At 38.4% G+C, this 15,007-nt stretch overlaps 1 protein-coding gene across 1 annotated transcript in view; it reads left to right on the forward strand.

Annotated features, from left to right (window-relative positions):
* HS6ST3 (heparan sulfate 6-O-sulfotransferase 3) overlaps positions 1-15,007 on the forward strand; it is a 707,292-nt gene that overhangs the window by 34,860 nt on the left and 657,425 nt on the right. The gene's annotated exons all lie outside the window — the stretch shown is intronic.

Here is a 15,007-nt window from a genome sequence, read left to right on the forward strand (position 1 = left end):
TATGCTAATTCCAGTGGATACTTGCCATTTTTCTGTCAGTGGTTCCCAACATTTTTGATACTAGGAATGGGTTTTGTGGTGTTTCCATGGACCAGGAGTGGTTGGAGGTGGGGAGATGGTTTTGGGATGAAACCACCGCACCTCAAATCATCAGGCATTAGGTTCTCATAATGAGCATGTAACCTTGATTTCTTGCATGTGCAGTTCACAATAGGGTTTGTGTTCCTATGAGAATCTAATGCTGCTGCTGATCTGGCGGGAGGCAGCGCTCGGGTGGTATTGCTCGATTGCCTGCCACTTACCTCCTGTTGTGCCGCCTGGTTCCTAACAGGCCATGGACTGGTACTGGTCTGTGGCCTTGGGGTTGAGGACCCCTGCTCTATGTGATCAATTTCCGGTTGAAGCTGTCTGTTATCAGACTTTCTTGATTCTCCTTTTATCTCTCCCACTATTGCCTTTTCGGTCTTTGTAAAGTTCTCTTTTGTCCTACCAATGCCCTTTAAATGATAGTGTTTTTTAGATAAATGTCCTTAGTTCTATTCCTACTCTAGGTACTGTACTTGCAGGATCTCACACATTTTTGTCATTTCATATACTCCTTGTGTGCTCATTGGTTGCTTAGGAATCAAAGTGAAGTAATCTAGAGCTGTAACATTCTGGTTATTTGAACTGCTTAAATATTAGAATGTAGAGAAGTAGGAAGAGGTAACAGCTCACATATTCCCAGAGGTTTTGAAATAAGATCCCCAACGCACTGCAGCAGAATCACTTAAATATACATACCCAATCCTATCCCTGAATTTCTGAGTCAGTGTGATTGGGATGGGGCTTGGGAATCTGTATTGTCAAAGGCTTCACGAATTGCTTCTGTTGCACACTTATCGAGTGCTTACCGTATGTTAAGTCCTGTGCTAAGTTAGAAAGCCAGTATTTTGTCTTGGAAATTGAAAATCCTTATCTGTTTTCTCCAGTTAATGAGTAAGATTCCTGACTGCAGGATGACCTACAGAGGGGATCAAAACTTTCTTCTAAAAGCAGCTCTGAATGTGCTTATACCTAATAGAGTTGACCTAGTGTTTGGTTCTGTCCTGTGAGGCACAGCATGTGGTGGCCCGGAATATTTAGAAGGTAGGGATTTGCTGATTGTTTATCCCATGGATATCCTCTCATGGACAGTTGCTGACCTCGAGCTGTGCTGTGTCAGGATGGGCCCAGCGTGGGTTGACTTTAAAGTGCATTCCAAGGTAACTAAGTGGAAGAAGTTGCAAGCTGGGTGTCAGCTGAGGCTGTGCTCCTTAGTTAGCTCCTCAGGAAGGTGCTGAATGGTTTTGCCCCACTTTGGTGCAAAGCTCATCTCTCTTCAAGTTCCCGGGGCCTCCGTTTTCATTTGTTAGTTTACTGGAGATTATAGGGTTCATGAGGGAATTGCATTTGATATCTGCAGCCTCTCTGCATCTCCCAGTTCACCCCTTTCCTGGCTTTTCTGTCTTCTTTCTCTTCCCCTCATTCACATTCCCTCTCTTCTAAGAACTAGACATCTTCCCCTCTTTGTTTTACGCAGAGAGCTTGATAACCACCATTTAAAAATGTGAATGTGCCTGGGAGATCTTTCCCTTCATCCCACTGGGTTTATCAAAGTAGTTTTTTTCCCCTGTGCTTTTTTTTTTTTTTTTTTTTTGGATGGGGTTTTTTTTTTTTTTTCCAGGCTGGGGTGCAATGGGGCGATCTCAGCTCACTGCAACCTCTGCCTCCTTGGTTCAAGTGATTCTCCTGCTTCAGCCTCCCCAGTAGCTGGGATTACAAGTGCTCACCACCACACCTGGCTAATTTTTTGTATTTTTAGTAGAGACGGGGTTTCACCATGTTGGCCAGGCTCATTTCCCATTCCTGACTTCAGGTGATCCATCTGCTTCAGCCACTCTCCCAAAGTGCTGGGATTACAGCTGTGAGCCACTGTGCCCAGCTCCCCTTAAGAGCAATTCTGGCAATAAAATTTTCTCTGTCTCATTTTCAAAAATGTCTCCATCAAAGCTGTTTCTTAAACATGAAAGTGTTGGTGGTGATATAGGCAAGAGTGTGAGTGGTTTATTCTGGCCACGGCTCTGCAGGAAGATAGTTTTGTACTTCTGAGGAAGGGTGCCATGGCAGGTAAACATGCATCCAGCTAACCTGATAACTGTATTAAGGCATATGGAATAAGTTACAGAGGGTGGAACCTGCAGCATAGTTTTGGTTTAGGTAATTTGAGATTGGAGTTTGATTTATTGAAACATCTTCTATTCCGGTTTTTATGGTTCTGGTACAATAAAGTCATTTCATGTCCCTGGGATCTCTGTCTGTTAGTTTGTATGAAACCAAGAATAAGCGGTAACCAAGAATCGTAGTTAATTTGGAGCTGAGCTTATCTTAAAAAATTAATCTGACTTATCTTGAGTAATAGTAATGGGCTTTTGTGTGATGATTTGAATTGTGTTTCCCCAGATTTATATATTGTCATCCTAATCCCCAGTACCTCAGAGTGTGGCCTTATTTGAAGACAGAGTCTTTACCAAGTTAAAATGAGGTTATTTTGGGCTGGACCTGAATCCGGTATGACTGGTGACCTTACAAAAAGGGGAAATTTGAGGACAGACTCACACAGAGGGAGATGGGCCTGGAATAAATCGTTCTCTCATACCCTTCAGAAGCACCAACTCTGTAGATTGCTTGATTTTGGACTTCTTACCTCCAGAACTGTGAGGTAATAACATATTTCTGTTGACGAAGCCACCTAGTTAGTACTTTGTCATGCCAGCCCTAGGAAACAAATGAGCAAACCAGTACAGTGTACCTCCTTCCTGGTGCAGAATTAGACTAAATAATCCAGCTCTGTGTTTAGATAGGGGAAGATAATTGCAAAGAGTTTGAAAGATATTCCCATCAAAAATGAGAATATGTACTTTTGGGGAGAAGGATGCTAACTTTTTGGTATATGTGTTAATTTATCCTAGGGTTTTCAAACTTTACTTGTTAGGGAATCTTTTTTGTTTTTTAAAAGAGTGTTAAGGACACACTAGCAGAATGGCTTTACTTTGGTTGAAAGGGCATGTGTGTGGTGCTGGGAGGGCACTGGTGGCTGCCACCCTCCCCTGAGTTGTCCTGGAACCTTAACCCTTTAAGAGACAGTGGGAATATTGCTGGCAACTGTTCTGAGTTGACGTAGAAGGAACTGTGCCTGAAGGGTTAATTAGACTCTGCAGGGATCAGGATTTGTTACCATTAAAATGAGTAATATTGTCCTATAGGCAAAACGTGATTTCTGGAAAAGAGATTAATTACGTCTGTCATTTGAGATGGTTGACCAGATCCTATCTGAGGAAGCTTTTAGGATCTAAAGACATGGGGTGAATACCATGGGGAAAAAATAACATACCTAACCAATCATTGTGAACTTGTCTTTCCTTAATTCCTTTTTCTTGAGGTAATGCCAGGAGCACCTATATCCCCAAATCTGCATTCATTATTGGCCCTATTGGTTAAGCCTTGGGCTTTTCAGTCAGCTCTGTAGTATTGCATTAAAAACTGCTTATAAAAGGATTTACATTTAATAAATTTCTGTGCAGCTTTCTCTGAGCTCTTTATCCTATCCTACCTAGTCTGGAGCTTCCTCCTTCAATTATTGCTGCTTTCAGATTTTCAACCTCTTCTTCTCTGATGGTTCATTCCTTGTAGTTATTAGAAATGTCCCAGCCTTACCCATTTTGCCAAACCCTAAGATACCCTCTGCTGACCCTGCAGCCCTGCTCAGCTACCTGCATTTTCAACGCTATTCCTTCCCACTACCAAGCAGAGTATTTGAGGGCCAGGGGGTGTCAGGGACTGCATGAGCGTCTGCCGTGGCAAGTGTACTGTTTCTGATCTTTCTAGGCTTTCCTCAGCTCACTGCCCTCAGCTTTCCATTAAAACTGCCTTGAGATCCTTTGCCAGAAACTGTAAGTCTTGGAAGGTCAAATCTTCACATCTGGTGCCTTTGTACTGAACTCAAAATGAGTCATTAACTGCATCTAAGAGAAGAGTATATTTTACTTTACTAAAGAACTTCTTCTATTCATTGAATGCTTCCATTTATTCTTTAGAATGTTTTTCTTTGTTTATTAGTCTACTTAATGCTTAGGATATTTTTTCTTTTAAAAAAACTAACAAAAATTTTACTGGTTTAAGTTAAAACATCTTATTGAGGTTTACTTTTTAAAAAAAAACTTTAAAAAAAATTTGACAATTGTATGTATTTATGGTGTACTCATGATGTTTTGAAATATGTATATTGTGGAATGACTAAATAAATCTAATTAACGTTATGTATTACCATACAAGCTTATCATTTATTTGTAGTGAGAACGCCTAAAATCTACTTTTCTAGCAATTTTCAAGTATATAATACCTTGTTATTAACTATAGTCACTAAGGTATGTTTCTTGACCTTATTCCTCCCATCTAACTGAAATTTTGTATCCTTTGATCAGATCAACATCTCCCTAGCCTCTTCTCCCTCTCCTAACTCCTGCTAACCACCATTCTACTCTTTACTCCGAGTTCAAATTTTTTAGATTCCACATATAAATGAGATCATGTGGTACTTGTCTTTGTGTGCCTGGCTTATTTTATATAACATAATGTCCTCTAAGTTCATCCATGTTTTTGCAAATGACAAGATTTCTCTCCATTTTTCAGACTGAATAGTATTCTAGTGTGTATATATATGTATCTATATATATATACGCACATACACACACACACACACACACCACATTTTCTTTTTCCATTCATCTCTTCATCTGTTTATCGACATGTAGGTTAATTCTGTATCTTAGCTATTATGAATAATTCTGCAATGAACACGAGAGTACAGGTATCTTTTCAATATATTGATTTCCTTTCTTTTGGATATAGACCCAGTAATGGGATTGTGAGATCATATGGTAGTTCTATTTTTAATTTTTGAGGAACCTCCGTACATTTTCTAAAGTGGCTGAATGTTTTATTTTTCATTTTTTTTAAAGACAGGTCTTGCTCTGTCACCCAGGCTGGAGTGCAGTGGCACACAATCACAGCTCACTACAGTCTCGACCTTACAGGCCCAAGCAGTCTTTCAACTCAGCCTCTTGAGTGGCCGGGACCACAGGCGTATGCCACTACACCTGTCTAATTTTTAAGTTTTTCTGTAGAGATGAGGTCCCATTATGTTGCCCAGGCTGGTCTCGAATTCCTGGCCTTAAGTGATCCTCCCACCTCAGCCTCCCAAAGTGCTGGGATTACAGGTATGAGCCACTGCACTCCCCAGCTAATGGCTGTTATTAATTTATACTCCCCATCAATAGTGTACAGGTGTCTCTTTTTCTCCACATTCTCACTAACCCTTGTTATCTTTTGTCTTTTTGTTAATAGCCATTATAACAGGTGTGAGGTAATATCTCATTGTGGCTTTAATTTGCACTTCCCTGATGATTAGTAGTGTGGACCATTATTTTATATACATGTTGGCTACTTGTGTGTTTTTTGAGAAATATCTCTTCAGACGTGTTTATTTGCCCATTCTTTTTGTTTTTGTTTTTTAAATTGGGTTATTTGTTTTCTTGCTGTTGCATCTTTTGAGTGCCTTTTATATTTTGGATATTAACTCGTTATATCCATGTTTCGCAAAATATTTTCTCCCATTCTGTGGATTGTCTCTTCACTTTATTATTTCCTTTGCTGTGTAGAAGCTTTTTGATTAATTAATTAATTATTATTATTTTTTGAGATGGAGTTTCTCTCTTTCGCCCAGGTTGAAATGCAGTGGCCTGATCTCGGCTCACTGCAACCTCTGCCTTCCCGTTTCAAGTGATTCTTCTGCCTCAGCCTCCTAGTAGCTGGGATTACAGGCGTGTGCCACTGTGCCCAGCTAATTTTTGTGTTTTTTTGCAGAGATGAGGTTTCACTATATTGGCCAGGCTGGTCTCGAACTCCTGACCTTGTGATCTGCCTGCCTCAGCCTCCCAAAGTGCTGGAATTACAGGTGTGAGCCGCTGTGCCCAGCCTATTATCTTTTTTTTGAGACGGAGTCTCACTCTGTTGTCCAGGCAGGAGTGCAGTGGTGCAATCTCGGCTCACTGGAACCTCTGCCTTTTGGATTCAGACGATTCTCCTGCCATAGCCTCCTGAGTAGCTGGGACTACAGGTGTGCACCACTGTGACTGGCTGATTTTTGTATTTTTAGTAGAGCTGGGGTTTCACAGTTTTGGCCAGGCTGAACTTGAACTCCTGACCTCAGGTGATTCGCCCACCTCAGACTCCCAAAGTGCTGGGATTACAGGTAGGAGCCACTCTGGCCCTGTGCAGAAGCTTTTTAGTTTGGAGTAATCTCATTTGTCTATTTTTACTTTTGTTGCCTGTGCTTTTGTGATCATAGACAAAAAAAATCATTGTTCAGAGCAACTCTTGGAGCTTTTATGTTTTCTTTTAGCAGTTTTACAGTTTCATGTCTCACATTTAAGTCTTTAATCCATTTTGAGTTGATTAAATGGATTAAAACATTTAATCCATTTTGAGTTGATTTTTATATAATGTGAGGCAAAGGTCCAATTTCATTCTTCTGCATACAGATATCCTGTTTTCCCAGCATCATTTAATGAAGAGACTGTCCTTTCCCCATTGTTTATTTTTGGCATCTTTGTTGAAATCCAGTTGACTGTAAGCACATGGATTTATTTCTGGGCTCTCTGTTCTGTTCCATTGGTCTATGTGTCTGTTTTTATGCCAGCCCCTTGCTGTTTTTATTGCCATTTACTTTTGTTATTCTTTTATTTCTTTATCTTATGAATTTTTAAAAAGTTGAAACTTTTTAATATTTGTCTTATTATAGTTATACTCTTAAATGTGTCAGCTTATGCCTTTATGCATTTTAATGTCTTTTTCTGACACTTTTAATACTTTATATAGTAATTTTTCACTTGCATTATTTTTTTACCCCCTCTTTTTTGGTGTCATGGTTTTACCTTTATCTTCTTTTCATTTTCTGTATTTAATATTTTTTATTTTGCTCTTTTTCTGATTTTTATTTTTCACCCATTTATATTTTAACAGTGTCATAATTTTTTCTTTTTATTTCTAAGCTTTTGGTATCTATTGTATAGGCTTTACTTTTACTAGTTATTTGCATTGTAATATTCAAAACCCTTTCATGTTTATTTGTCTATTTCTTGTCTTCCTGATATATTCCATTTATTATTTCTTAAAATTACAGACACACAAGCATTTTGTGGTGATGAAAATTGCAAGGACATTCTTGCCTCTGTAGTCTTGGATGTTTTTGTCCTGACCGTCTCACAGTTTGCTCTTTTGGATTTGCAGAATCTCTCTCCGTATCGCTAGTGTGAATTCCCCAGGTAAAATGAAATAATCATGGATAACCCTAGAATTGCGTTATGACACATTTTTGATCCAAGAATGATAATGGTTTTCTTTATGGAAGGGGCATATTTGATCTTAGAATTAGAGTTTTTCTTTTCTTGCATCCCATATTGGTCAATTGTGTATTAGACTCTGGACAGTCTCACACCCATTCTGTCTGACACAATCATTGGGACCTGCAGGTTTCTCAACACTGTGCCACATTACTGAAAGAACAGGTTGGAGGGGAAGGCTGCCCCTGAGACCTGGCATTGCTGAAGAAAATTCTAAAAGACCATTCTGGAAGGAGGCTGTATGGTGAGACCACAGCCATACTCCTGAAATCTGTTCTACCTCAGCCTGCTTTGCATGTTGTGTTTGACCTGCCACCCTTCTTAGCAGGTTTATGGGAGACTCCTGGCTGTGTTGATCTTCTTCCTTCATTCCCACATTATAAGGGGCACGTGGGTTGCAGTTCTCACCATGGACTTTCCTTTCTTTTTCAAAGAAAATACGAGCTTGGACAAATAAAAGTAGAACTCTACTGCTTTCCATTTTGGTAAGACCACACAGGGAATTGTAAGTCTGGTCTGGGACATATACTTTAAAAATAGAATGGTGAGGTAACTTAAAAATCATGCCATATGAGGAACAGTTGAGGGAATATTTAGTCTTATTATAAGAGGAATTTAAAGAAAATGTGCTTGCTATTGGCGGTATCCCTAGGGCTGTCATGGAAGAGGAGTTTGCTAACTAGGGCAGAACTAGATGTAATGGGTGGAATTTACAGGAATCCAGGTTTGGCTGTGTTTATGGAGAAAAACAATTCAAATGTGAAAACTGTTAAACCGCACAGCCTCCTGCTTCAGAGTGGACCAAGATAGGCTAATACGGCCATTGTTAGGGAGGCATTGTGCCTATTAACTTCAGTAGGGATGGTGCCAGGTTCAAGAGCCAGAGACCCACAGCCAGTGAATTAGGCATAGGGTTTTATTGGTGACTTACAGGGATGCTTCAGTGGTAGCAGGACAGAAGAACCGCCACGACTTATAAAAAGCATGCAGTTTATATAGCATTTTCACTTAGCACCGCCACCGCCACCAAAAACCTACACCTGGCAACCTTCACTTAACCCAAAGGAAAGGGCCTCTCTCCTCCGTGCAGCCTGCAGTCCACCGGTGGGCTCAGATGTTTCTCATAGATAAGGAATGAATCTCCTGGTTGGCCACACTTGGAGCTCCCAACACACATTCAGGTGCGTCTGCCATATAGGGTCATTCTGAGGGTATGCTTAAGGTTACGTTATCACTGTCAGGTGCATCTACAGTACACAGGTGTGTTTACCCTATAGGAGGTTATAAGGTTCTGTGATTCTTTGAGCTTGTGTTCATTTTACCTCTGGCCTTAAATTGGATTTTTTTAAAACAAAAATTTTATTGTGCATTGTATTACTTTATTCTTGCACTTCTATAAAACAATACTTGAGACTGGGTAATTTGTAAAGAAAAGAGGTTTAATTGGCTCATTGGCTTTCACAGGCTGTTCGAAAGCGTGGCAGCATCTGCTTCTGGGGAGGCCTCAGGGAGCTTTTACTCGTGGTGGAAGGCAGAGCAGGAGCAGGCGTCTTACATGGTAGGAGCAGGACCAAGAGAGAGAAGGGGGAGGTGCTGCACGTTTTAAACAACCATATCTTGTGAGAACTCTATCACTATACAGTACCAAGGATAAGGGGATGGTGCTAAACCATTTATGAGAACACCCCCATGATCCAGTCCCCTCCCACCAGGCCCCACCTCCAACAGTGGGGATTACAGTTTGAGATTTGTTGGGGACAAAAATCCAAACTATATCATGTATATTTAAGGTATACAACATGATGTTATGAGATATATATATATATATATATATATATGTAGTTAAATGGTTGCTGCGGTGAAACAACATATACAAATGATTTGATTAGCCTATTTCAAAATAGGGTATTTGCATTTGCAATGAGTTTGTTCATCTACTTTTATTTATTTTGATAGAGGAAATCCTTTCTCCTCAGCATCATCCTTGGTTATATGCCATCTAGGTGTTGATGGTTTTCCTCATATCCTGTAGACTTTGTGGAGTGAAAGGATCATGCTAGACAAAAGGTCTGAGCATTGAATTGGAATCATTTTAGAGCTAAACCCTTAGCTTCCTAGAGACTTATTTTATCCTAGTTTTCTTTAATGAAATATAACTAATATATGATGAAATGCATAGTCTCAAATGTATAGCATATTTCGGCAGTTGTATATACCTTGAAGCTACTTCCTGGATGTTCTTTTCATGCCCCCTTTTAATTAATTTCTTCCTCCACCCCCCACCCCCATTGAAAAGCCGCTTTCTGACTTCTGTAACCATTGATTAGTTTTGCCTGTCCTTAGGCTTCATACGAATGGAATCATACCACATGTACTAATTTGTGTCTGACTTTCTTCATCCAGCATAATGTTTTAGAGGCTCATCCTCTACGTTTTCGCAGGTATCAATAGTTAGTTTATTTTTATTGCATTTCATGGTATGAATACATCATTTTTCCATTCTACCCTCTGGAGATTTTGTTTCTTGCTACCTAGAGGAACAATCCCGAACCTTTTTTTTTTTTTTTTTTTTTTGAGACAGAGTCTCACTCTGTCACCCAGGCTGGAGTGCAGTGATGTGATCTTAGCTCACTGCGACCTCTGCCTCCTGGGTTCAAGCAATTCTTCTGCCTCAGCCTCCCGAGTAGTTGGGATTACAGGCATGTGCCACCACGCCCAGCTAATTTTTGTGTTTTTAGTAGAGACGGGGTTTCACCATGTTGGCCACACTGATCTTGAATTCCTGACCTGTGATCCACCCACGTTGGCCTCCCAAAGTACTGGGATTACAGGCCTGGCCTTTCTGCGGCTGTGGGCCACCATGTCAGCATTTGACCCTACAAGGCCCATCCCTGCTTCAGGCTGCCCAGGGGAGCAGGTAAGGAAGTTGCAAGGACAATCCTGAACATTTTTAAAGAACTTTGAATTCTTTAGGCAAGCTTCCTACTGATCTCATTACTTAATATTGTCATGTTTTTACATCATTGTGCTTATTTTTATTGAAAGAAACAAGTAAGAAGGTAATTGATGTGCCGTGTAAAATGCTGATAAGTAAGTGTCTGGCTCCTGGAAAGTCTTCAATGAATGTGCGAGCTTTAATGACAGCAATTAATAGTTTACTTGATTTTGCCCCCAATACTTTTAGACCAGTAGGGTAAAGTGGAATGCTCTGGACATCTATGAAAGTTTAGTGAGGGTTTTAGTAAAATGAGTTTCAGTAAATTTAAAAGTAATTTACGAAATCTGTTATGAATTGCACAGGAATTGAAATGTCATTGCCTCAAATTTATGAATAGCTTTACATGTTCAAAGTTATATTCTTTTTGAAATAAAGTAGTGAATTATATTTGTTACCACTTTATACCAGCTAAAGATTGAAACTAACCTACTTGCAATAAGAGAATTGAAAAAACTTCTTTTATCAGCTTTGTTGAGGTATGCTTGATATATAATAACAAAGAATATTTACAGTTCATAAAATTTGATACATTTTCACATGTTTGTACCGTAAAACCATCACCACAACCAAGATGATGAAGACATCCATCATTTCTAAAAGTTACCTGGTGTCCCTTTAAAATTTTTCTCTCCTGTCCTAACTTTCACCCAATCCCATCAACCACAGTATCAGATTTCTGCCAATATGTATTTATTTGCATTTGTAGAGCGTGGTTAAGTGGATATTAAAATAAATTATGGCCTATCTATGTTGTGTTAAAATTAAAATAATGCGTTTGAAAAATAATTACATGGGAAGTACTTATGTGAGATACAATGTTATGTGGAAAAAATGATATAAAATTATTAATACAGACTGAATTTAAATTGGCACACACAAAATGCCATTAACATATATAGAAAAAAATGAGGGAAACATATTAAAATATGGTGATTTCTGGGTATGCATGATTATAGGTGATTTATTTAATTTATACTATTTTATATTTTCTAAATTTAGTAAAATCAGAATACATTATTTTATAATCAGAAAAATAGTAAAGCAAGCCTTGAATTAGTTGATCTAAGTATTCAGCAAACATTTTATAATACATTTCCACTTGGCTGAGGAATTTTCACTTGAAGATTTGAATTGTAAATAGTTAAGAATGTATTCTCCAAGTGAAAGGAAAAGTTGTGATAAAGAAGCACTGTTTTTTTTCTGAAAGTGCTAGAATACTTTGGATATTAATGTAAGTGTTCTGAATAATCATATTAATAACTAGGGTATGTGAAATAATTCCTGCAGTAGCTGACTGCTTAGCCTCCTGGAACTGAACTGAACGCATTATGTGAGCTCTCTTGGTAATGAAGGTCGCAAATCAAAGGAAAGAATACATGAAAAAAGGATTAGAACAAAAAGAGCTAAAGCCATAACTCTACATCCCTGTTATAATGAATCCTATAATTTGATGAATGTAAGCGGGTAAAAAATGGCATTTAATGAATTAAGGATGAGCTGATCTTCCCTGTTGTCAGTTGGGAATGAAACCCTTTTCCTGAAATACTGTAAGATTCAGGAGAAAAAAAAAAAATCCATGTATAAAGTAATTTGTTATATATAAGGAAATTATACTTCTTATAAAATTATAATTCATGGTGAAGTATACATCATGAAGAGGTGAAGAGTAATTTTTCTTCATGAGTTTTGCATAGGACTACAGTATATGAAACATAAACAATGATTACAGAGTTTATATATTTAATTTTACTTACTTCAACTAAATAATAATTGCCTATCTCGTGTTAGCAGACCTCTAGGAAAAATTTTTTTAAAAAGCAAAGAGTGGTATCTCTGTTCTCAAGACACATAAAGTTTAGTGCATTATTTGGGTGCAGTACTTGGGCCTAAAACCAAGTATCCACAGTCGACCCTTAAATAACATGGGTTTGAACTGCTTGGTTCTAATTATATGCAGATTGTTTTCAACAAATATATCAGAAAGTTTTTTTGAGATATGGGACAATTTGAAAAACCTCGCAGATGAACCATATAGCCTAGAAATTTCAAAAAATTAAGAAAAAGTTAGATAGGTGATGAATATATAAAATATGCATAGATACCAGTCTATTTTATTATACGCTACCATAAAATATACACAGATCTGTTATAAAAAGTTAAAATATATCAAAACATATGCAAACAAACACATACCATACGTGGTGCCACAAATGTAAAACATAAAGATGCAGTATTAAATCATAACTGCATGAAATTAACTGTAGTATATATTACTGTAATAATTTTGTAACCACCTTCTATGACTATTGCAATGAGCTCAAGTGTTGTATATGCTTAAAACGCCATGTGACACTAATTCAGTTTACTAGAGAGCTGTTCATCTCTCTGGTAAGTTGCTTATTGCAGTAAAAAGTGATCTCTCTTGGTTCTGGTATATTTTTCATAATATGTAATGCAACACTGTAAATCTTGACTAACACCATGGGACCCAAATGTAATGGCACTAGTGATGCTGGAAGTCGTCACAAGAAGCAGAGAGATGTCATGACATTACAAGAAAAAGTTTAATTGCTTGATATGTACCATTGACGGAGGTCTGCAGATATGGTTTCCTGCCATTTCAAGATAAATGAATTTTGCTTAAGGACCATTGTAAAAAAAAAAAAAAGGGGGGGGGGGGAAATCTGTGAAGCCATTGCTGTAGTTACACCAGAAGGTGAGAAAACCTTGTACTTTTTACAAAATCCTTTTTATCTCATACCAAAAATGCAGCTTTTATGTGGTGCAGGATTACTATAAGAAAGGCATACCTACAGACTCTACTATGATTGAAGAAAAATTGAGATCACTACAAAACAACTTAAAGAAAAAGGAAAGTGAAGGATCAAAGCTGGAGAATTTACTATCAGCAAAGGATGGTTTAATAATTTTAGAAAGAGATTTGTCTTAAAAAATGTCAACATAACAGGAGAAGCAGCTTTTCCTGACAGGTTCCCAGATGCCAGCAAGAAAATCAACAAGGAGAAAGGGTATCTGCCAGAACAGGTTTTTAATGAAGACAAAAGTGTCCTATTCTGGACAAGAGAATGTCACAAAAGATACGTATTAGGAAGACAAGGGATTTAAGACAGGAAAAGACAGGCTGACTCTACTGTTCTGTGCAAATGCAGTTGGGTTTATGATGAGGACTGAATTTATGAAGCTGCTAAGCTCGAAGTCTTGAAAGGAAAAGTTAACACCAGATGGCAGTCTTTTAGTTGTACAACAAGAATGCCTGGACAATAAGAACTTTATTTTAGGATTGGTTCCAAAGATGCTTTATTCCTAAAGTCAGAAAGTATCTTGCCAGTAAAGGACTTTTATTTTTTCTTTTAAGAAACAGGGTCTTGCTCTGTTACGCTGTTGCCCAGGCTGGAGTGCAGTGGCATGATCATGGCTCACTGCATCCTCAAACTCCTGGGCTCAAGTGATCCTCCCACCTCAGCCTCCCAAGTAGCTGAGACTACAGGTGTGTACCATCATGCCCAGCTAATTTTTGTTAGTTTTTGTAGTAGGTGGTCTTGAACTCCTGGCCTCAAGTGATCCACCTGCCTCAGCCTCTCAAAGTGTTGGGATTAAGATGTGAGCTACCATGCCTGGCCTAGTGACTGTCTTTCAAATTTCTTTTGATATTGGGCAGTTCCCCTGGCTACCCAAAATGCATGAGTTCAACACTGAAGGTTCCATAGTGGTTGACTTGCTCCCATACTCAGTGTCTCTAATTCAGCCTTTAGATCGGGGGTCATAAGGGCCTTTAAGGCTCATTACGCTCAGTACTGTATGGAAAGAATTGTCAACACTATGGAAGAGAACTCTGAGAGAGAGATCATCATGAAAGTCTAGAAAGGTGACATCTTTGAAAATGCCATCATTACAGAATAAAGTTGTAAATGCCATCAAGCCTGAAATCACTAAATTCCTGCTGAAGAAAACTGTGTCCAGATATGCATGACTTTACCAGATTTATGACAGAGCCAATCAAGGAATCATGAAAATGATTGTGGTCATGGCAAAAACAAAACAAAACAAAACAAAAAAGTGGCCAGAGGAGGTGAATGGTTTCAAGATAGGCGTCATGGAGAAATTCAAGAGCTAATCAAGGGTCAACTATATTTTGAGCCTGAAGAAATGAATATTTTCAATACTTATTTTCATCTATTAGTATACTGAAAGGAAATGAAAGTGACAGCATCAATCAATACAGTCATCAATTTCCATTAAAATTAGAGTTGGGGTAATTAACAAAGCATTCTCTAAAAATATTTGAAGGTAATTATACATTTTTTTTCTCACTTATTTTTAGTAGCATTGTCCTTTTGTATTTTTTGGATAGGTCATTCTCCTGGAAAACACTTTTCCCAAAGAACTAACAATTAATTACCTTGCATCCAAGATCCAATATTAGTGAAGTTGAAATAAGACTGGAAAAAGCAGCAGCAGCCTTCCGCGTCGCTGTTGCCTCTGCCACTTCCTCCGCCGCCGTGTGCCC

The sequence above is a fragment of the Theropithecus gelada genome, chromosome 17 (assembly GCF_003255815.1).
Source record: "Theropithecus gelada isolate Dixy chromosome 17, Tgel_1.0, whole genome shotgun sequence".
Taxonomy (NCBI): domain Eukaryota; kingdom Metazoa; phylum Chordata; class Mammalia; order Primates; family Cercopithecidae; genus Theropithecus; species Theropithecus gelada.